The sequence below is a fragment of the Eschrichtius robustus genome, chromosome 1 (assembly GCF_028021215.1).
Source record: "Eschrichtius robustus isolate mEscRob2 chromosome 1, mEscRob2.pri, whole genome shotgun sequence".
Classification (NCBI taxonomy): domain Eukaryota; kingdom Metazoa; phylum Chordata; class Mammalia; order Artiodactyla; family Eschrichtiidae; genus Eschrichtius; species Eschrichtius robustus.
In genome coordinates this window covers 52,691,683-52,716,478 of record NC_090824.1, presented here as the reverse complement: position 1 = coordinate 52,716,478, position 24,796 = coordinate 52,691,683, and the positions used below count along the sequence as shown (strand labels likewise).

Below are 24,796 nucleotides of genomic sequence, written 5' to 3'. Positions count from 1 at the left end.
TGCAATCTGGATTTTGCCTAATAGAACAGAGTAAGTGGTTACATAAACTAGAGAACTCCAGCCGTGTTGAAGTGGTATAACTAAGAAGAGAAGCATTCATATTCATGTTGGTAATATGGGCATATGTCATTTAGGAAATCAGAGAGAAAAGGGTTTCAGCTGCTGTAATTTAACAGGCCTAGAAAATGCAAAATAGTCAAATATATTTAGAGAATATAAATTAATGTTAATGGGGAAAAGGAATCATAGTGTTTCACATCTATTCTTGGTTTATGTGTCACTCAAAAGACAAGGTGGCCTGGAATGAGAAGTGGAATATGATGAAGTCTTTCACAGTGTTTTTAGGACAAAATCTAGTGGTGGAAAAACACTAAACTATTTAAATAGTTCATAGAGGGATGATCATCACTTCAAGAAAATTACAAATTATTATATATTTATTTTTGCTTGGGACAGATTGCACGTGTGTGTGTATGTGAATGTGTGTGTGTGTGTGTGTGTGTGTGAATATATACCGAAAGTAACAGAAATAGCTGGAAGGATGTATTACTTAATTTGATTTTCAAAACCATAAAATTTGTTTATTCATGTGATTTCTTCTAGCATAATTTTATGGAGAAAATCTGTATTTGGCAGGATTAAAGCTGTCTCTAGAAGCTTCCTTGAGGTACAGAGAAATTTACTCTTTCTCTTCTGTCTCATTTGGCTGTTTTCTTTCCTGTGTGGGATTCCTCACTTCGGGCATGAAGGAACATCCTCTGACAGTAGCCAGTGCAAGTTTTGGGATCCTCACTATGAGGGAGAGGACCTAAAATGGTTCCAAACCTCAGTATCTGCACCACTTACTCTCTCCTTCCCCCAAAGCCTTGACCACTCCCCTTTCAATCATCACTCCACTAATAATTAGCAAGAACTTTACCTCTGAATGCCTGCCTTCCTTTTATTTTTAATCTTTAAGCACACTTAAAATCACTAATATAATTCTGCCCTCCTCCTACCAATTTTAAAAAGAAAGTACCTACAAAAGTGCAGGAAATTATGTGAGCAAGTTTGCTGGCTTGCTATTCAAAGGCGTGTGTAGTTTTGTTTTTTTTTTTAAAGATAGAAATACAGATGAAATGTAAAAGTCTAAACTGTGATTCTAGGCCCTTTTGCAAAGGGTCACTCTATAGAAGAGGATGAGAAATGAGTATAAGTGGAACCCGGGGAAATACAGAGACTGTGATTGAAAAAGACCCTGGAAGCCTGGAAAGAGGTATCACAGAGTAGCAGGAATGGTAACATCAGAGTTCCCATCCCAAGCCCTGTGGCTGGCTGTGCACCTCTTGATTTTGAATAAATCACTTAAGCTGATGAGACTATTACTCTCTTTATATACAACAACACCAATAATGTTAGAAAATAATTCTTAAAAAGTTATTAAAATTATAAATAACTTTTAATCATTAATAAAATTATGCTTATAAGTGATTTCCCCAAAGCAAATATTAGCTCCTTATTTCCCCTGGATTTCTAAAATAATTTTCCTTCTCCATTAAGGGTGATCAACTCATACAAAACCTGTTTAATCTAACAATATACGGAAAATCATTGTTTGTTAATTTAAGTGTTGATATTTCTCTATTTTGTGCACCCCAGTTTTTATAAGCTAGATAGTCATAAGTAACAATGCTTTGTTTTCCCCTTTTAAACTATTATTTCGTTAAAGCACACCCAAACTAAAGCCTTGAGAAGTCAAACAAGAATGCTCAGCACTTTTCTTCAGTAAGTATAAATAAGAAATACAGTAAATGTTAAAAAGAAATTTAAGGAAGGGAGAAAAAAGGGAAAGGAAACAGCTAATTAAAAGGTCAATCATTAATATTCATTGAACGCTAATTACAAGCCAGACATTCTGCTAAGTGCTTTACATGGACTGTATCATTTAGATATCACACAACCCCATGAGGAAGGCAGCACAATTATCCTTATTGCTTAGATGAGGAAACTGAAATGAAAGTTAAAGGTCTATTTGAAGATTCCACTGTGGGTGAACAGCAGAGCTGAGACAGATGTCCAGGTATGTGATCCAGAAGAAAAAAGAGAGAGATTGAGATGGAGATGAAGATAAGGAGTGGATGGATACTGTTCACTCTTCACCCACTCCTACAGTCACATTCAGGTTATAAGCAATCCCCATGCCAACTGTTACTCCACTCTTTTCTCTGTTCTCCAATTAGTGCTTTTAATGAAGGACAAAAAGGAATAGAATAATTTTACTGTAAAAATAACCCTGAATTTTCTTTTTTTTCAAGTGAACTATTTGCAAAAATTGGCACTTTAAATATTTCTACTAACAAATTACATGCAATCCATTTCATAGCTGTTTTCATCACCCCAGTGTATTATCACTGAGTTAACCTATTAATGCCTTTTTATAAAAAACAGTCTATATAAAACAATATGCATATGAGGTAGCTTCCAGTGTTTGCTAATCAGTTAGCAAAATGCCATTAACTTAGCTTACTTCAAGGTAATTGGTTACTAAAAAAATGTAATTCCCCAGGTGCAGGAAGATGCATAGACCTACTTTCCACCTAACTAAGGCAATGGTTTTTACTCTAAGGAGCTTTAAGCAATCTTTGGAGGTGGCCCAGAAGACTACTGTGGCTAGAGGCCGGGTCTCTTGACCCTCGTTTTAAATTCCTAATGAGCAGACGAACTTTGTTCTTATATGATTTATATACTGGATTTTGAGTGAGATTTTGGTTGGGAAAAAGAGTTCATTTCACAAAATCGTGAAAATCACTGAGGTAAGGGACTTTCTATTTTCTTCAAGAATAACTTTTAACGTAAAACCAATTTGTAATAGTTACATAAAGCTGTCTTCAAAAATCAGCTCAAATTATATTCGTGTTATTAATGAAATTAAGATGACAATGAAATCTTTTAGTAAAACCATAAAATAATATTTGAGTAACAAGGTTTTTGGTGGTTCAATCCATCTTTCACTCAAGTATACTGAGGCAAGGAGAAGTCAGAGCAAATTAACCTTTGTGGTGTTTTTAAAAAGATAAAATAATCATAAGGTTTTTTAAATTGATAAAGTCTATATTGTGAGAAAAAAGTAAAATGAGTCTGATCTTTCATAAGGTCATGACATTAATAGCCCAGTGCATTCTGTCACTTTTTGCATGCAAATTTTGATTATCTGCTCTTGAAACTTGTCTTTATCATCTGCAGTTTCAAAGCAAAACCTGTCCTCCATTAAAAAAAGTACAGGGAGATCAGCTCAGTGCTTTGTGACCACCTAGAGGGGTGGGATAGGGAGGTTGGGAGGGAGACGCAAGAGGGAGGAGATATGGGGATATATGTATATGTATAGCTGATTCACTTTGTTATAAAGCAGAAGCTAACACACCACTGTAAAGCAATTATACTCCACTAAAGGTGTTAAAAAAAAAAAAAGAGTATTGCATATGGCATTTTCTAACATTTAGGGAAGGATTACTTACTTACTGTCCATAAGCATTTCAAAATTGGTTTCAATATTATAAAATTTCTAAACAGGCTCAAAAGGCTGTATGAATGTAAGGGATAATATAGTTAAGTTCGGTTGGTTTCTTCCTATACATCTATGTTAGACTCTGGCAAAATAATAATAGTAATAGTGATGATGAGGAGGAGGAGGAAGGGGGGTGGGGGAGAAAGAGGAAGGTGGGAGAAGGAGGAGGGAAGAGGAGGGGGAGGAGAGGGAGGAGAAGAAGGAGAAGGAGAATTATTTTTATTTATCTCTGATCTTGAGGAACTTTAGTTTAGTGGTAAAGACATCCACATGAGGAATTTTAATGCAATATGTCTGATAATATAAATATATACACCAGCAACACAAAGAGAGGGAAATGAGCTCCAACTGAAGTTTCAGGAAAATTCTTCTAGAAGCCACATTTAAACTCAGGGCTTTTTAAAAAAAAAAGTTTTACTGAGATATTATTGAGGCATAATTCATATACCATACTATCCATTCATTTAAAGTTTACAATTCAACGATTAATATATTTGCATGGTTGTACAACCATCACCAAAATCAAATTTTAGACCATTTTGGTCCCCTCTAAAAGAGACTCGGTAGCTATTAGCTGTCACTCATCATCTCCCTCCACCACCTCTACTCTCACCCCCGCAAGCCCTAAGCACCCACTAATCTACATTACGTCTCTATGGATTTGCCTATTCTGGACTTTCCATGTAAATAGAAGTATATACTATGTGACCTTTTGTGACTGATTTTTTTACTTAGCATTGTGTTTTCAAAGTTCATCCTGTTGTAGCATGTGCTATTATTTCATTTGTTTTTATTGCTGAATAACTTTCCATCGTATGAATGTGCTATATTCTATTTATTCATTCATCAATTAATGGATATTTGGGTTGTTTCCACTTTGAGTCTATTATAAGTAATGTTTTAAGAACATCTGTGTGTACAAATTTTCTGTGAACTTGTTTCTTTTTTTATAAATTTATTTTTATTATTTATTTTTGGCTGCATTGGGTCTTTGTTGCCGCGCGGGCTTTCTCTAATTGCGGCGAGTGGGGGCTACTCTTCGTTGCGGTGCGCAGGCTTCTCATTGCGGTGGCTTCTCTTGGTGCGGAGCATGGGCTCTACGTGCACAGGCTTCAGCAGTTGTGGCGCACGGGCTTCAGTGGCATGTGGGATCCTCCCGGACCAGGGATCGAACCTGTGTCCACTGGATTGGCAGGCGGATTCTTAACCACTGCACCACCAGGGAAGTCCCTGTGAACTGGTTTTTACTTCTCAAGTATATACCTAAGAGTGAAATTGCTGGCTCATATGGTAACTCTCTGTTTAATTTTTTGAAAAATTGCCAAACTGTTTTCCAAGGTGGCTATGCCATTTTACATTCCCACCAGCAATGTAAGAGGGTTCCAATTTCTCCACATCCTCACCAACACTCGTTATTATCCTTCTTCTTGTTTATTGCCAATTTAGTGGTTATGATGTGTTATATTGCTGAGGTTTTGATTTGCATTTCCTTAATGACTAAAGATTTGAGCATCTATTTCATGTACTTATTGGCCATTTGTATATCTTCTTTGGAGAAATGTCTATTCAGATCCTTTGCCCATCTTTTAATTGGTTTTTTCATCTTTTTATAATTTAGTCATAAGAGTTACTTATATACTCTGTATACAAGTTCCTTATCAGATATATTATTTGCAAATAGTTTCTCCCTTTCTGTGGGTTGTCACTTCACTTTCTTGGTCTTATTTGCAGCACATATGTTTCTAATCTTGATGTAGTCTAATTTATCCATTTTATTGTTGTTGTTGCTATTGCTTGTGCTTTTGGTGTCATATCTAAGAAAACATCTGAGCTTAGGCCTTGAATGAAGAGTAAGAAAGAACCAAATTAAGAACGAGAAAAACAAATACCATATGCTAACACATATATATGGAATCTAAAAAAAAAAAATGGTTCTGAAGAACCTAGGGGCAGGACAGGAATAAAGATGCAGACGTAGACTGAGGACTTGAGGACACGGGGAGGGGGAAGGGTAAGCTGGGACGAAGTGAGACAGTGGCATGGACATATATACACTACCAAATGTAAAACAGATAGCTAGTGGGAAGCAGCCACATAGCACAGGGAGATCAGCTCGGTGCTTTGTGACCACCTAGAGGGGTGGGATAGGGAGGGTGGGAGGGAGACGCAAGAGGGAGGAGATATGGGGATATATGTATATGTATAGCTGATTCACTTTGTTATAAAGCAGAAACTAACACACCATTGTAAAGCAGTTATACTCCAATAAAGATGTTAAAAATAAATAAATAGCCTCACGTGACTAGTGGCACAGGAAAAAAAAAAAAAAGAACAGCGGAAGCTCATTCTAGGCAAAGGTAATAGAGCAAGCAATGGCATGGAAGCATGATGCAATGTGAAATCCTCCTGTTTGTTTAGAACAGGGGAGATTCCCACAGAGCCATACCTAGTAACTTTGGCACACCATCATACCAGTTTTATAATGTACAATGTAGTTCTCAAAAGGGTATTAGTAACACTATTCTAGGTTAAGCTCAGTTAAAGGAGTGTAAAGGAGTGTAAAGGAGTGTACATTCTAAAAGAAGGTCCAGGTAATGCAAACATTTTAAAAATATCTATATTCTTTTAACTATTTAAATGATTTGTATCCTCTAATTTGAAGGCCCTGAGGCAAAGTTCAGTTTACATATCCTAGTTATTATTCTGGATTCTAAACTGTATCTAAGAGACTGTCAAGTATACCTTAAGATTTTTTTCAAATATTATAATTCTATGAAAAGGTGGTAGAAAAGAAAAAAAAAAAATTTGTTCTTCCTCTAAACCCAATAGCGATTTATTTTTACTGCTCTTACAGATTTGATTAACTCCTCTGTGTCTTAACCTATGATTAGAGTCTAAGCTCCTTGATATTCCTCACCATGTCTAGCTTTTATTTTATCTAACAAATATACATTTATCAGGTCTAGGTCACTGTGTGTAGGGTAGAAGGTCCAACTGAAAGCTACGAGGGCTAGGAAAACTCTGAGTTATAACTTACACTGCAGACCTTCCCTTCAGGATCAGGCTGAAGCCACCCTCTAAGGGCCTTTGCCTGATATCACATCGTCTTGTGGCTTCCTTCTGTTCTGCCCTGCTTCCGCAACTCCTTTACCAGTCTCCCCTATGAACACTTCCTTAACAAATCACTTATACACCAATCCTCATCTCAGGAACTGCTTCCAGGAAACTTGATCTAAGATACTATGATAGAAGATAAACAATGAAAAGGTATGCAGTGAGGATAAATAATTAACAAGATGGATTTATATTTTTCAAGGAAGCCATACTTAAATAACGAATTGCACATTTAGACCATTATCACCTTGCTTTGACTAGCACTGCACTAGTAGATGCTTCATAAATATGTGTTGGGTGAACAATTATGAATAATTAATTTAACCAACAAATATAGAACACATATACCCATTAACTAACTCCTATGCATTTGATTGGGCAATACTGACCAGAGACAGATTTCAGAGAAGAAATCTATTTAATTGCAGATAATGGGCTTAATATTAATTAGTGGAAATTGAATATATCAACTAGGGAACAGTATATAAGTCACTTGGACCTAATCTGCCAGAACTATGAAATGTGTCTGTGTAATTATTAGTAATAAAAAGGACTAGAGAATAGTTATTTCTAAACCCAATACCCTTTTTTTAAAAGAATATTTTCAGACATTTATCTATCTAGTTACCAAAATAAAAATGCAAGTTAATTCTCAAGTGTAATTTATTAAATATTATATAATCCATTTTATGATGGATATAAGAGGAAGTTATTATATTTAAGGTTAAAATTTTTATGAATGTTTTTACTAAGATTTAAAATAACATTTTTAAAACAGGACCTAAAGATATCTTTACTCCCATGTTTATTACAGTTTTATTCACAATAGCCAAGACGTGGAAAAACCTAAGTGTCTTGTCAATGGATGAATAGATACAGAAGATGTGGCATATATGTGCAATGGAATATTATTCATCCATGAGAAAGAAGGAAATCCTGCTATTTGCTATATCATGGATGGACCTTGAGGGCAATACACTAAGTGAGATAAGCCAGACAGAAAAAGACAAAAACTGTATGATATCACTAATGTGTGGAATCTAAAAAGCCTGAACTCATAGAAACAGAGAGAATGGTGGTTACCAGAAACTGGGGGTGGAAGAACTGGGGAGATGTTAAAGTGTACAAACATGGAACTAGATGATGAAAAAGTTCTGGAGATGTAATGCAAAGCTTAGTGATTATAGTCAACAATACTGTATTATATACTTCAAATTTGCTAAGAGACTAAATCTTGAATATTCTCACCACAAAAAAGAAATGAGAATTATGCGACATAATAAAGGTGCTAGCTAACACTATAAATGTAATCATATTGCAATATATAAACTGGTCAAATCAACATGCTATAGATCTTAAACTGACACAATGTTATATGCCAATTATATCACAATTAAACAATTTTTCTAGGTATTTAGATATTTGGCTTATCTGCTTTAAAATGTTTTCCAGGCTAAAACTCTCACTGTCCAGCTCTGAGTTACAGGACTCTGCAGACTTAATTATTTGTCATCTATGTGCTAGAGCCAATCCAATGTTAATTTTTTTTTGTTTTGGCCTCACCAGGCAGCATGTGGGATCTTAGTTCCCCATCCAGGGATAAAACCCGTGCCGCTTGCATTGGAAGAAGCGTGGAGTCTTATTAACCACTGGACCACCAGGGAAATCCCAATCCAATGTTACTTTTGATGTTTATCATAATATTCTGGAAAATTTTAAACCTACACAAAAGTAGATAGAATTGCTTAATTAGCCCATATATACCCTTCACAAGCTTCAACAAACAATAATTTATCATTCATGGTTCCCCTATCCTTCCTCTCATCTTTTTAAAACAATCACTTATTTTAGTTTTCTTGAAGTATCTTAAGCAAATTACAGACATTGTATCATATCTTCTGTAAATACTTCACATTATCTCTATTGAATAGTCCATTTAAAATACTTAACCATAATACTATTCATTACATCTTGTACTACGAACAAGAATTCCTTAATATAATATAAACCAGGCTGTGTTCAATAGTCCTCGATTGTCCTTAAAGTCCTTTTAAATATTTTTTTTCAGTCAGAATCTGGAAAAATCTTATCCATTAGAATGATATGACACTTAGGTATTTAAATCTATAACATTTTTTCCCCACCCATATTATGTACTAGGTGATCTGTCCTATACATTTTCCTACAATCCATATTTAGGTGATTGTATCCTGGTGCTATTTAACACTGCTCTCTAACTCCATATTTTCTAGAAATTGCTAGTTAATTCTATAGGCTTCATTATATTTAGGTTCACTTTTAAATTTATTTGGGAACAGAGCAAGAATAATTCATGGGTAGCACTGTGTACTTCCTAGTGCTTATCATCAAGAGGCATAGAATACCTGGTTGTCCCACTGTCAGTTAGGTTAATACTCATCAGAGGGTCCAGGTGTTCTTACACTGATCCATCACTTTAAATTTCCTCAACATATTTCAACTAATAGTTTTAGCAGTCATTGATGATCCCTGCCTAGATCCATTAATTTGGGGGGAGGTTGAAAAATGGTGATAGTTTAAATTCTGTATTTTTTTCAGCATGTATTAGCTGAAGTTCATCTCTAAAGAAGACATTTTCTTCAACAAGTGTTTGCTTACTTTGAAATACAGCTGTATAGAAAAGCAAGGAATTTTCAAAAAAATGAGTATGTGTCAGAAAATTCTAAATGTGACCATTAAATTTGTGTTGGTTTATTTTTTAATGTTGTGGTTTTGGTTTTTGTTTTGGCTTTCTGGTATCATTATATACTCAGATTTTGATGTCTTTGACATTAATACAGTCATTTTGAGATTCAAATTGTTTCTTCTTTGACCAGTGGAAACCCTTTCCAGTTGGCTTTTGTGTCCTTTGGAAATGACACTAAGTCATCTTTGATCCTTTCTTTGTTTTATGGCTGGAATAAAAATCTAGGCTCACCTTGTGTATTTGTGTATTTCCTGCCCCTGGACAGGAATCAGCCATTCTTCCAAGGAGACCTAGTCCCATTTACTGCAAAATTTTACTTAGAGATCAAAATCCAGGTGCTATGAGTGCTCTTTGCTATACTGTCTCTAGAAATTTTCATTAGACTGAGCTAGGAAATGCATATATTTTTGAAAAAGAAAATTACAAGTTCATATGGATTCTTCCAACTAAAATTAAAATTACAAAGTTTGATTTAAATTAAGTGCATACTTATATCTTTTCTATTATTATATTCTTTAATCTATTGTGTTAGTTTCCTATTGCTGCTACGATAAAATTACACAAGCTTAGAGGTTAAAAAACCACATAAATTTACTATCTTAACAGCTTTGGTGGAAAAAAGTTTAAAAATGGGTCCCAAACCTGCATCTTTTGGGGTTTCAAGGAGAGAAACTGGTTTTTTTGCTTGTTCGTTTGTTTATTGTTTTTTGGTTTTTTTGTTTTGGTTTGTTTTTGCTTTTTCCAGCTTCCTGCAACTGCCTACATCCTTTGGATCATTGCTACTTTCTTCCATCTTCAAAGCCAGCAGCATATCATCTTCTCTCTTTTACATGGAGCCCCAGGGTAATCTCCCAGCTCAAGATCCTTAACTTAACCACATCTGCAAAGTTCATGTGCCATATCATTCACAGGTTCCAGCGATTAGGATGAGGTCATCGTTAGGGGCCATTATTCGGCCTCAAAGCAACAACAACAGAAATAACAACAATAATGTCATAACTACAAAAAAAACAACTATTGAAAGCAATTTAGTCTTCCTTTGCGGTTCTCCTTCCCTGCCCCCATTTAGGATATATCCCACTAACATATAACCAAAAGACTATGGTTTAAAATCACTTGAGATCATTCTTCCTTGGGTGCTGATTCTATCACCTTGATATTGACTTTAGTTAATTTGCCTTATCTTCAATTTTTAGGAATTTAAAAATAATTTAGAATTTTTGGAACTATATAAAAATACATGGTTTCAACATCAAAAATATAGAATAAAATACATTCAAAGATATCTAGTTTAATCTCTGTCCCTTCATCCTTGTTCCTTTCACTCCCTAATGGTAACTGTTTTCATTAGTTTTTTTCTGCCATTATTTATTTCTAAAAATATCAAAATATTTGTATAGAGATAAATAGAGATGATAGATAGATAGATAGACAGATGATAGATAGATCTCAACTATAGAGATCATTCCTCTGTAGTGTATGAAGATCTTCCTCATCTCTTTCACTGACACCTAGGGGTCCACTGAATAGATGTACCATGTCTTTTTCAACAGTGTGAAATGTGAGGTAAAGATTTAAATGTATTTTCTTTTAGAAAGACAACATTTTGTGCCAAAATGACCTATTAAATGATATATGTTTTTTCTAATGATTTGAAATACTGTCTTTATTTTACATTGTTTGTTTGTATATATGGTTCTTTTCTAGGGCTTTATAAATTGTTGGTTGGTCTGTCTATTCATGCAACAACACCACGCTATTTTAATTATTTTTTATAATATGTTTTAAAATATGGTAGAGTAAATCCTCCTAAGTTAATCTACTCTTTCAAAAATGTTTAGATATTTTTGATTTCTTATTTGTTTCCATATAAATTTTAGAATAAGCCTGCCTAATTTTAAAATATCCTGTTGACTTTTTAAAAAATTTTTATTGGAGTATAGTTGTTTTATCAAAACAATGTTGTGTTAGTTTCAGGTGTACAGCAAAGTGAATCAGTTATACATATATCCACTCTTTTTTTTTTTTAAGATTCTTTTCCCATATAGGCCATTACAGAGTATTGAGTAGAGTTCCCTGTGCTATACAGCAGGCCCTTATTAGTTATCTATTTTATATACAGTAGAGTGCATATGTCAGTCCCAATCTCCCAATTTATCCCTTCCCCACCCCTTACCCCCTGGTAACCATACGTCACATAACCATCTGTAACTCTATTTCTGTTTTGTAAAAAAGTTCATTTGTACCCTGTTTTTAGATTCCACATATAAGCAATATCATATATTTGTCTTTCAATGTCTGACTTACTTCATCACTATGACAATCTCTAGGTCCATCCATGTTGCTGCAAATGGCATTATTTTGTTCTTTTTGTTCTTTTTTTTAATATCCCACTGTAAATATGTACCACTTCTTCTTTATCCATCCCTCTGTAGATGGACATTTAGGTTGCTACCATGTCCTGGCTATTGTAAATAGTGCTGCAGTGAACACTGGGGTGCATGTATGTTTTTGAATTATGGTTTTCTCCAGGTATATACCCAGGAGTGGGATTGCTGGGTCATATGGTAGTTCTATTTTTAGTTTTTTAAGGAACCTCCATACTGTTGATGTTTTTATTGAGATCATAATACAAGAGAATAGGTTCTTGAGAGTGCATGTGAAATAAAGGGGCCATGAGAAACAAAGAAATGAGCTCTGTGATTCAAAGAAAAGCAGACATGGTGTCAAAGACAGCAGTAGTTTTAGGTAGCAGTATGTGCTCTGTGTAGTATTAGTAATACTGGCAGTAGTGATTTAGCACCTACCTTAGTGCCTAACATTTGTTAGGCATTGCGCTCAAATTCCTTACATACTTTATGAAATTTAATCCTCATAAAAACCTTTTAAGGGACAAAGTCAAAAGTGGAACCTAAATCTCTTTCCCTAAAGCTTGTAGTGAACCACTATGGTCCACTCTGTCTAAGGAAGTAAGTCTAAAACAATCTACTAGTATTACCCTATATTAACTATACTCTGAAAGAGAACTGCCTCCAAAGAATCAGTAAATGTAATCAGTAGGGGGACCTCAGTGACAATAAAAGAATTGTCCCTGCCTGCTAGAGAATGGAAAGTCTGTGGAAATGAAAAACATGCATGCAGTACCTCTTATAAGGTAAGTAAATATCTAGGACCCACATATGCCTGGGGTTACATATGAGCATCTTGGGGATTTTCTGGAATGCATCACTATATAAATCCATGAAATGAATGAACATCAAACTCTAAAATGCATCAGAATCATCCAGAAGCCTTATTAAGACATATGTTGCTGTACCCCATCCCTATAGCTTCTGATTCAGAAAGCCTGGATTGGGACCCAAGAATTTGTGTTTCTAACAAGTTCCCTGATGATGTTGATCCTGTTGTTGCAGGGATCACAATTTAAATCAAATGGGCTATGCCTATAATTGGTAATAATAATAAAAGCCAATCAAAATAGTGATCAGGGCTTCCCTGGTGGCGCAGTGGTTGAGAGTCTGCCTGCTAGTGCAGGGGACACGGGTTCGAGCCCTGGTCTGGGAAGATCCCACATGCCGCAGAGCAGCTGGGCCCGTGAGCCACAACTACTGAGCCTGCGCGTCTGGAGCCTGTGCTCCGCAACAAGAGAAGCCGCAATAGTGAGAGGCCCGCGCACCGCGATGAAGAGTGGCCCCCACTTGCCACAACTAGAGAAAGCCCTCGCACAGAAACGAAGACCCAACACAGCCATAAATAAATAAATAAATAAAAATTAATTTTAAAAAAAAATTAAAAAAAAAATAGTGATCAAGTAAAATCATTTTCAGGTCACAACATGTTGGTAGAGTAGGAGTATGAGGTCAGCAGTCTGGCAGCCACCATCTAGTCTCTATGGCTTAACAATCTGAGTAGACTTGACTTAGTCACTTAACTTCTCCAGGCTCAGTCTGCACATGTATGAATTGCGGAAGAAAGGATAATATATATTTAAAGTTTCATCAGAGTATTGGGATGCTAATAAAAAATAATAAGGTTCACCTATCCTAAAGAAATTAGAAATATAGGAACTACAACTGTCCTGAGAGAGGGCAGTTATAATTAATTAAGCACAACAATTCAGAACAGCGAGAATGCAAAGTCAGCACCATACTAACACATCTCTGGGACTTGACTATAATGTGATTGAATGTATTAATGGTTATATATCTAAAGAAAGAATGAGCCAATCAAAACAGAAATTGTTCTGCCTTGGGAACAGAAAAATAAGCTTTTAGGAGGACAAATTGGCAAGTAGTAACTATTTGGGAACTGTCCAAGAGAGAGAAAATCTTTACTATTGGACTCAAGCCTTAAGGTCTCCTACCCCATAATAGATTAGACAGCCTTCAGCTATCCCAATTAAAATTCCTTGCTAACCAACATGATTTTTGCTTGGCTTCTCAATTGGTTTGCCTGCTGAGAGAGTGATCCTGCTATACAAGAGCAATATTCAATTTGCCATTGCACATTAAAATTTTGCTTTATCTGCAGCTTACCTACACTGATTTACAGGTGGAACAGTCTGCTGTAATCTGCAATTGCATTTCTCATTATAAATGCCTAACCTGATTTTTGCATTGTTTGTATGTGTATCTGTCTTTATGAGTTTGGAAAATGCAAACTCATCCCTAATCTGCCTTCATTATACTAACAAAACCAGGCTTATGAACCTGCAAAATGAGTATTAGAACCTGAAGTGGTCTTATTTACCAAGGTAAAAGTCCCTCTGTGGATGACTGCCTAGAAAGCCAGCCAGCATTCTCCAGGTGGTACCTCTCTCCACTGCTGTGAGGGATGGTTTTGGCCAGTTGGCTCATAAATCCATTTTTAAACCTTCCTCTACTCTGCTCTGTATCATTGAGCAGAGGCTAAACACTTGTACGTTATATCTATTTCCCAGACTCTCAATGGTTTCAAACAATGGATTGGTACTGACATAAGACTGAATGATAGAAGAAAAGGAAAAGCCATGTATTTCTCCCTCTTCTCAGCCACTTCCATTCCCAGCAATTCATTTCCTTCATTAAATTTTCTCAGTTCTAAACGCAGAGGATTTTTTTTTTTTTAATTTAAGTACTGTTTTTAGTTTCAGATGTACAGCATGGTGATTCTTTGTTTTTCAGATTATATTACATTATAAGTTATAACAAGATATTGGGTATAATTCCCTGTGCTATACAGTAAGTCTTTGTTGTTTTTCTAAACTTAGAGTTTCAAATAATCAGAATGGTTTCTGTTTTCCTTTTCCAACCCTAACTGATGACCATGTGACATAAGAGCTCACTAGTAACTGCCACCATCTGTTCAAGAAGTATTAAGTATGTGCCCATGGATACACACACACACACACACAGACACACACCCCACACAGATTCATAATAAAATTATATAAACCAATCAAAATTTTGGTTTGTATTTTTTTGGTAAATTATACTAAGCCGCCATGTTAAATAGTCACAAGCCAAGTGTGTGACTTATTGTGATTATCAAAGAGCAGAGTGAATTAAAATCTCAAGTAGACAAGTGGTTGTGAGGGTAGTTGTAGAGTTAGATTATGCGTACGTCTAATAAGAAAGTAAATGTAGTTTTCAATTTAATCTATGAACAAATCAAACCACTGGCAATATTCAGACTGATAAACATAATGTTACAGATGTCATCACAATATTGGAGTATTTACCAGTTTTGTTAACTAAAATATTGGCCAAGGGAGTGCATTGGTCTGCAGGCAGGGGCTCCAAACATATGTGAGAAAAAGTACCTATGGATCATCCATCCTATATCATGCATCCAAATTCCCTGTGCTTATGAAGGAACGGGCTTTCTGTTTTGCACCATGTGAACAACTTTAAGGCTATACTCCCTCAAAGGCTTCCAGCAAAATTAGCTGGGGCCAGTTGACAATATGAAGTCAAACATGTCTTAGCATGCACTTTTTCAAACTCTGTTCTACTTTCTGTTGATGTCAATTTTTTCCCTTTTCTGATGAAAACCAGGCTTCCATCATTTCTAAATTATTTAGATAGACATAGGGTTACGACTTTGTAGTTTGGTTTTAAGCAACGAATTCCAAGCAATGAATTACCTGATACTTAAGAATTACCTGATACAATGAATTGTCTGATACTTAAGAATATGTTTCCGTCACTGAGATCCCAAGGTTGCCCTGTTATATCTGTAATTAAAAATGTGTACCATTGGGCTTCCCTGGTGGCACAGTGGTTGAGAGTCTGCCTGCCAATGCAGGGGACACGGGTTCGAGCCCTGGTCTGGGAGGATCCCACGTGCCGCGGAGCGACTAGGCCCGTGAGCCACAATTACTGAGCCTGCGCGTCTGGAGCCTGTGCTCCGCAGCAAGAGAGGCCGCGATAGTCAGAGGCTCGCGCACTGCAATGAAGAGTGGCCCCCACTTGTTGCAACTAGAGAAAGCGCTCGCACAGAAACGAAGACCCAACACAGCCATAAATAAATAAATAAATGAATGAATGAATGAATGAATGAATGAACCATTGTCAAAAGTGGCATGGAGGGTTTAAAGTTAGACTCTTCTCCCACCGCAGGGCTTTAATAGCTTCATATTATTGGGCCCCATTTCCCAAGTGTCTTTAAATCCTTGCTGGGTAATAAAATAAGAAGACCTATTAAGTCCTCATGGAGACCACCAAGGGAGCAGTTAATGCATCCCTGCAGGCATTGAGGTATGCGGCTTCCAACAGTGCCTACACAAGTGAATCTAAGGTTTCCTTAAATGCTTAATTCTAAGATGTAAATGACATAGGCACAGGCAAACACAATTTAGTACTTTTAAAAAGGAACCAAATTAATTAAAATATTCAACAATTAACCCCAAGTGATAATGCCTGCCACATTTACTCCTTTAATAAATGAGATCCTCTATGTGAAAGCTTTTATGTTTATGGTCCCATATAGTTTATCCTCCAAAGCAGGATACTTTTGGGGATTGAGAGACAATGACATCAACAAGTGTACCAGAACAATAGCTATAAACCAGGACTGTCCCAGGCAAATCATGACATACGTTCACTCTGTGATAGAAAATGGGAATGCAAGACCCAGTCCTTTGCTTTCTAGTTTACAGCTCAGTGAGAGAGACAGGAAATGGAAAAACAATATGATTATTCTATTTTATTATTTCTATCATCCTTATCATCGTTATTCAAGATTTTTGTCCTCCCTTGTATGATTTTATTTGATCCTTAAAGAACCTATATTTACTACTACTATTGTCATTTTGTACATGAGGAAAACAAGTAAAAGGGAGGTTAAATATATTACCCACATTCATAGGGCTGAAAAAGTAGAAAAGGTGAAATGTGAAACTATGTAGTTTGTCTGCAGAGTCTAAATTCTCACTCACTCCCCAAAGCAGGACCCTATGATGTATTATGGTAAGAAATGGCCTGATATTCTGGGATCACATAGAAAGGGCACTTAAGCAAGCCTCTTTGACCAAGCAAGACCTTATGAAAGAGGTGATAAATAAGCCACTCACTCAGTTGGACAAGGGAAAGGAGTGCAGACAAGTGGAAGAGACAACAAATATATTAAATCAGTAGGCAAAGCACTGTAAATTCCTTCAAGATTAATGATGCATAGCAGTCATTACATGTCTAATGTGCTCTTTAAAAGCAGCCCCAGAATATGGCCAGCAAAGGTATAAACTATCTAATTTAAAAGAACAAATAATATACGTTATGAGTTGAATTGTGTGCCCCCAAAGGTATGTTAAAGTCCTAATTCCCAGTACCTCAGAATGTGACCTTATTTGTAAATGGGGCTGTTGCAGCTGTAATTAGCTAAGATGAGGTCATATTGGAGTATGAGGGCCTATAACTCAATATGACTGGTGTCCTTACAGGAAGAAGAAAATGCCATTCAAAAGACACACACACACACACACACACACACACACACTCACACACACACAGGTGACGACAGAGACACAGATTGGAATGATGTGGCTGAAAGCCAAGGAAAACCAGGGACTGATGGCTACCACCAGAAGCTGGGAAAATGCAAGGAAGGATTCTATGCAGAATCTCAGAGGGAGTATTATGGCCCTGCTAACACCATGATTTCAGAATTCTAGACTTCCAAACTGTGAGAGAATCATTTCTGTTGTTTAAGCCACCTAGTCTATAGTACTTTATTACAGCAGCCCTAGGAAACTAATACAATGTACAACTATGCAATTCAGGCACTTGCACAATTTTGGAATTAGGGAACTCTTTAGGCTAATATGAGACATTAGCTGATGTAGAATTTATATGTCTCATGAAATGTGTTTACATGCATTTTATATAATAACACACGTAATGCTTTGTGTTATTTTAGAAAACTCTTTCCAAAATGATTGGTTACAATCCATCTTCTTGATGGCACCGTGAAGAGTTATTCAAAATGGTAAAGTGTTCTGATTATAAATGCAATGCAAAAGATCGCTTAGATTCAGCACCATACTGCACTTAGCTGGATGCCTAAACGTTAATCTTAAAAAATACAGAATTCCTATGACACCCAACAGTGAAGACACTAATTAACTAAAGATTTTGTTCTGCTCAAGCTTATCCAACATCATTTAATGATACCTGCCAAAATCAAGTAAGTAAACAAGAAGGGACCGGGTTGTATGGGATAATGTTTCTATATGTTCCACACAAAGCAGAAAAAGGAAGAAATCAATGTTTGCGGGTAGAAACAGATAAAACTGTCAGGAAAATAAACGTTATTTTTAGGTTTTTGATAAGACTTTGGCACTAAAAGAAAATGAAAATATTAGCAATTCCTAAAAAAAATTGAGTCATTATTAATAACGGTTTCTCATTTTTCAGTCCTGAAAATACTCATATTTTACAAGCACTTTTTTGTGTAGCATAAGTTAACTTTTTCAGATTATGGAAAGGCTTTATTCCTTACTGATTTTGTCTGAAGCATCTCTGAGCATTTCAGGAAATGCCTGTGATGAGCCTAATTTGAAATAAATGTGTCATGTTTACAACCAGCACTGGTATAGATTATTAATTACCACTGACAGGATATTCTTTAGCATAGAAGTAGATAGGTATTATTTTCTATAATTTTAATTAAAATCATTAAACTTAAGTTTCAAACCTCAATGTTTTAAAGTCAACCTATGGAGTGTTTCATTAAATTGGAGTTTGAAAACTCAAGTAAATCCAACTCTCTTAATTGTCATCTTTAATGTAATAGCTAGAAGTGAAGAGGATAAACTTGATTCAATACGATTACAAATAGACCACTACTATATTTGTTTTCATGCTACCTTTTTAAAATAGCAGGGATTCATATAACCATAAATGAACATTTACAACATGTTGAATGTGCCCAAATGCCTCACACTTTATCATGAAGTTATCTTTATGTGTACATATATCTAAGTATATGTAATATAGACTTAAAAATAGATCAATTAATTTGATTATCATTCCATCATGAAAAATTCACTTCAGACTATGTTGAGATTAGTCCATTTAGATTTTGTTGACAGCTCAATAACTACTACAAAAAAGATTAAAAATCTAAGGAAAAAAAACTGTATTGTAGGATATCTACCACTTAATAATCTCCTCATGTCAAATAATACATATCTGAAAATATGTTAATGGGAAAATATGTTAATATGTTAATTATTCTTCTAATAATAAAAATACAAAACCAAATCATCAATGTCTATGTAGTTATTCAGAACTTCTACATTAAAAGAATTGCAACTATTTACCGTAAAATGATCCATTTTAACTATACAACTAACAGATTCTCTATTATATATTGATAGGCAATATTGATTTCCTTCTATCTTCTGGAAATGCCCTGGTAATTTTAAAGTTTATTTCACATCAACTGCTGTAATAAAATAATGGTTATGGTCTCATCACTCATATATATAATATTTTTCATTGAAATATGTAGATCTCAAAAGGAGACATCTAATTTCTAACTTTCATGTGGTCTGTATATTCAATTATTTTGACTCTGTTTTGATATCCATTTTCTGATCACTCTGAAGATCCAATTTTGACCACGAGAGGCAAAGCTGTCAAAACCAAACAAATTCTCAGTCTGTATTTATATTGTAAATCTTCATCACACGACATTCCTTGCAAATGAACTTGCAAACTTTCAGTGCTTAGATTTAATTCGAGTAGAAGACATATTTTTCAAGAGATGAGGAGAGTAAACGAGGACAATATACTACACACGCATGCTAATTATATTGTATAAAAGTCTTAAGAAATAAAAGCAAAATTTAATTAAACATCCTACCTTGGCTAGTTTCTTGTGGTTTACCTTTACAAGTCTTCAGGAAAAGCAGAAGTACAATAATTCTGAATCAGAATTAAGCAACATAAGGTCAGCAGCAAGGAGGCAGAGACTAGGACTGATTAGGTGCATAACACACTCCTCATTAGGTTTGAGGCCAGGAGACAGGTACTGTCATATGCTGGAGTTGCCTCAGGAAAGAAAATCTGAGACGAGAGATTACAAGTACATAGTTTATTTTCAGAATTAATCCCAGGGAAGCCGAGTAGGGGGCTGTGAAAAGTGACACAGAGAAGGAGAAAAACCAATACAACAAAGTGTTATTATGCCAGTCACTGCTGAGAGTGACTGGGGCTCCATTCTACTGGGACCCTCTAAGGAGCCATGTAGAATATATTACAGAATTGCCTGACCAAGGGGGCATGTATCGACTGGATTCTACTCCCTATTGACCAAAGAGCTGCTTTTCAAACAGCAATTAGTACTCTGCTGTAGAAAGTTTAGTTTTGTTCTAGAATCTAAAGTTTTGTGCTGTGACTCTATTCTTAGGACCTAATAAAAGACCCACACAGCATCCGTGTCCAACACCAAATCTGCTAGATCATATTGCTTGAATAGCAAGGCAGTTTGCACTAAAACCCGGACTTGCTGCAGAGCCCTCTCTTCCTCTGAGTCCTACTTGAAAATCATAGCCTTTAAAGTTGCCTGATAAAGTGACTTGAAGCAGTATTTCCAAATGTAGTATATGCAGCTCCTAAAGTTCAAAAAAGTTTACCATATGCTGGACCTCCTTCTTACTGGTGGGCTTGTGAGGAGCAACAACTTTTTCATAACCTGAGATGGAATGTCCTAGCATGCCCCAGACCATCAGACTCCAAAAATCTTCACCAATTTGAAGGACTACTAATATTTTGGTACTGTATTTCTCATCCTCTGGCATGTGTCTATCTTATATGACATCCAGAGTACTTGCTACTTCCTGTTCAAAAGGTCAAAATGACATGATATAATCAATATAATGGACTAGTATAATGTTATGTAGATGATGAAGATAATCAAATTCCCTGTGCACTATAATGTTACAGAGAGTGACAGAGTTCATCCTGACCCAGGGCAGAGCAGAGCTTCTTCTTGAGAACTGAAAAGCATTCATTTATCAGATGACTAGCTATATACCAGCCAGTATCAGAGGTGTGTCAACTTGTTCCAGTGCAGACACTACATCTGGCCCAGATTACAGCTAGCTCAAAATACATTAGTTAAAGCCAGGCATATGACCAAAATCAACTTCAATGGGAGAGTAAGAAATACTCTACCTACTCTACTGGGTTACCTGCAATTGTGTAGTGATGACAGTAATAGCTGAGAATTATTAACTTTATAGAATAAATTATTATTTTGTATCAGTAATAGAATCACAAATATGGTGATGACTGACTAAGTATTTACTTTTGCTAGGTACTCCGCTAAATGATCAACATGTATTATCTCATTAAGTACACTGACTAATGTTGTTTTTGCAAGTATCTGGAACTGTATGATAAATGTTTCTTCTAAGCATCAGGACTGTCCATGGAATTAAACAAATGATGAACTCTGAAATAACTGCAAATGGATTCAGATCTCCTGAGGAACAAAAATGACCCTTTATATTCATGAGGATTTTTATTAAATTTAAAAAAATCTTTGGTTAATGCTGATGTACTGGGAATAAAATGTATCAGTAGTTTTGGAGTAAAGTGTTGAACCAAAAGAGGCTTTCCATATTCTATACTAAAAGTAATGGTAACAAAACTATTTGAAGGTGTGACATCAATGATCAGAAAGGCTACAAGAGCTTTCTCCTAAACAGCTATGGTGAGTACATTTCCCCTTGTAACCATGACCTTAATAAAGATGTATGTCACCAGGGGATGAGACTGTGTGTGTGGCGGGGGGGGGACTGTGAAGTTACTCATTGATATAAAATTTGTGATTAATAAATTTTTGCATACTTCTCCTAAACCCTTTCCCATATTCTATCCAAAGATACACTGAAAAAATATTAGTTGTTTCAGTTGGAGAGTCTCTCACATGATGCAGAAAACAGGTCCAGTATGTCAAATATCCTATTGTTTAAATCATTTACAAGAGGACTATATTCAAAATTCATTTGTTATTGGTGTGGTAATATTGAGGGAGGAAAAAACAGAGGAAGGAGGGAAGAAGGGAGAGAAGGAATGAAAGAAGGAAGGAAGGAAAAAAGAAAAGACGGAAAGAAAAAAGAAAAGAAGGAAAATTAAGAGAGTAGGTAGCAAAATCCTGAAATTATGGATATGCAGAAGTAATATTAGGTTGGTAGATTTACTGGCAAACCCTTGTCTCCTTTCTTTTGTACCTTCCCACGTACTTTTATAATAAGCCCTCCTTAAATGAGGTAGTCTGAACACAGTTCTAGTCCTTGCAAGCTAAAAAAAGCTAATTAACAGAGATGCAAAAGCTCTGCAGTGCATTAAAACACAAAAATATTGAAATTTATTGAAATGCATTTAATTTAGACTATAGAAATGCTAAGAACCTTTTTTTAAAATTTACTTATTTCAAATATGTTCGACGTTGGAGTCTAAATATAAATTACCTAAAAATAATATAAAGCCAATATATATTTTATTATGTACCAATATAATGCTTACTATGTACCATGTATATATGTATATATGTGTATATACATAATATATGTACATATATATTTACACATACATTTAACTTTGGAAAGGAGTCTATGATATAGATAAGATGGTTAGCATCATTGCTATTATATAGATAAGAAAACTGAGGCACAGAGAACAGAGAGGTTAAGGAACTTTCCCAAGGTCACACTAGTAGTCATGATGGATCCTGGATTATATCCAGGCAGTCCCAGTACCATGCTCTTAACCACTGCTATGTACTGACCTTCTTATTTTATTTTAAAGAAACTTTTAAAGAATCTAGAAAAAAATGCTGCCTTAGAATACTTGTAGAAATGGAAATTTTTATGACTCTCGTTGCCACAGGAATAGGCAACAGATTAAGAAATCTTCTGAAGAGTGAATGAGGAACTTCTCTCTTTCACTGAATTATCATATTCAGATTAGACATAGGAGCAAGAAAGTCATTCCAGCTTCATGGTATCAGCCAAGAAAAATTATCCTCAGGACCAGATGCCAACAGCATGCCCTTTAGTATTTGGACAGGATACAAAGGCCCAGCTGTTCTGTCAGCCTTCCTTATACAGTTTGTTGACAAAGAAGAGGCCCAGTTAATTTTCCAAATATGCAATATAAACTGAAACTGATTCACCTGCAAACACCTGAATTACTTCTAGGAATGAAGAAATAATAATACTGAAATAATAAATTTTTCATAGGCTCATAACACATTGAAATGTTTCCAAAAATGGAATTTCTCAGGAAAAATAAATAAGGCAGTAACCTACTCCTGTTTTTCAGAACTACTTTTGGATTGGCCAGAGCTCAAAGATTGCATCCAGATTGCTGAATCACGAAAGGGAAGATGTATGGAGAAAATAAGAAATGTCTAATATTAAGGGAATGCAAGGATGAAGATAGAGGGAGAGGAACAGCTGGGATGACTTAAAAACAAAGAAAAGTTGCATTTTTAAGTAAAATTTGAAGTTCAGAAGCTGCGGAACTTGGTACATTCATTGTGGGAATAATGGGAGCATCAATGAGTCTTCTCTTGTGGCTTCTTTTAGGTTTACTCGGACCTTCCTACTTTGATCCCAACTTTTTTACTCTGGAATTTTTATTCTATGTATATAAATTAAGAAAATCAAATTATAACAACACTAAACTTTCTTTGGGATAATATTCTTGAGTTAGTGTTATCATTTTTTAATTTTAGTAAAATTATTTTCATTGGACTATAGTTTTCTGCATAAATCTGAAAATAAAAATGCTTTACATATCAGCTTCATCTACATCATATTTTAACAATTATTGCTTCTGTGCTTATATATTTAGGTTTTTTTTTTTTTATTTTTTTAACATCTTTATTGAAGTATAATTGCCTTACAATGGTGTGTTAGCTTCTGCTTTATAACAAAGTATATTTAGTTTTGCAATCATTTTTTCTACTAAGTCTAATTATATTGGGTCAAATTTTCTGTAACTCAATTTTATTGAGACAATTTTATTCTTTAATAAATTTTCAGTTCTTAGCAAGTGTCATAATTTACAATTTTAGCCACTATGGATTTTAATATTTTTCAATATTTTTAAATAATTTTTTTCTAGATTACTTCTACTGTTTTCCATTTTATCAGCAGCATAAGTTTTATAAAACATATTTCACCATTTCAGTTTATTTATGGTCTTATCAATCTGTTGCTTCATTCTGTGAAGTTCATATGCTTATTTTTATTTGTTCTTCAGGGTCAAAATTGTAGAGTCAAAACATCCTTGAGGATTAAAGAGTTAAGGATGACAGGACCAAAAGACAAGATAGAAATGATGGGAGACTTTATAATCTCCACATTGTTCTTTACTTTCCCATACATAGTCGTGTTAGCTGGATTTTTTTTTTTCTGTAATACAAATACTTAAAATATGTAACTTTGTCTATCAAACAAATGAGACTTCTTTTCCATCACAGTGTTTGTGTTTAATACCAATCCATATTTTGAACCAGTCAGGTTAAATATATGACAATAAGAATTGGCAATTAATGAATAAAAACATCCTGAATATTCTGTATCTGAATTAAATTTTTACATCATAGATACATAGCCTAACTATACTATCTTATATCTAACCCCTTTTTTCACTCCTACAAGCTTTTTCTTTGCTCATTGTTTGTAATTTTAGTGCCCTTTGAAAGTCTCAATTTCTGCTCCTGCTACTAAATCAGCTATGAAAGCTGTAGCTGCTGACTCTTGAGAACCTGAATTCATACAGCACCCGCAAACATTTGTTTTTCGAGGTTTTCTATTAATATAATGACTAGGAGTAAGGAAAGTACATGTGACCTCGTTCATCACATTCTTAGAACAAATGTTTCCTCCACTGCAATTATGTCATCGTGAAATCATG

At 35.1% G+C, this 24,796-nt stretch overlaps 1 protein-coding gene across 1 annotated transcript in view; it reads right to left on the bottom strand.

Moving 5' to 3' along the window:
- MDGA2 (MAM domain containing glycosylphosphatidylinositol anchor 2) overlaps positions 1-24,796 on the bottom strand; it is an 814,342-nt gene that overhangs the window by 443,067 nt on the left and 346,479 nt on the right. The window lies entirely within an intron of this gene.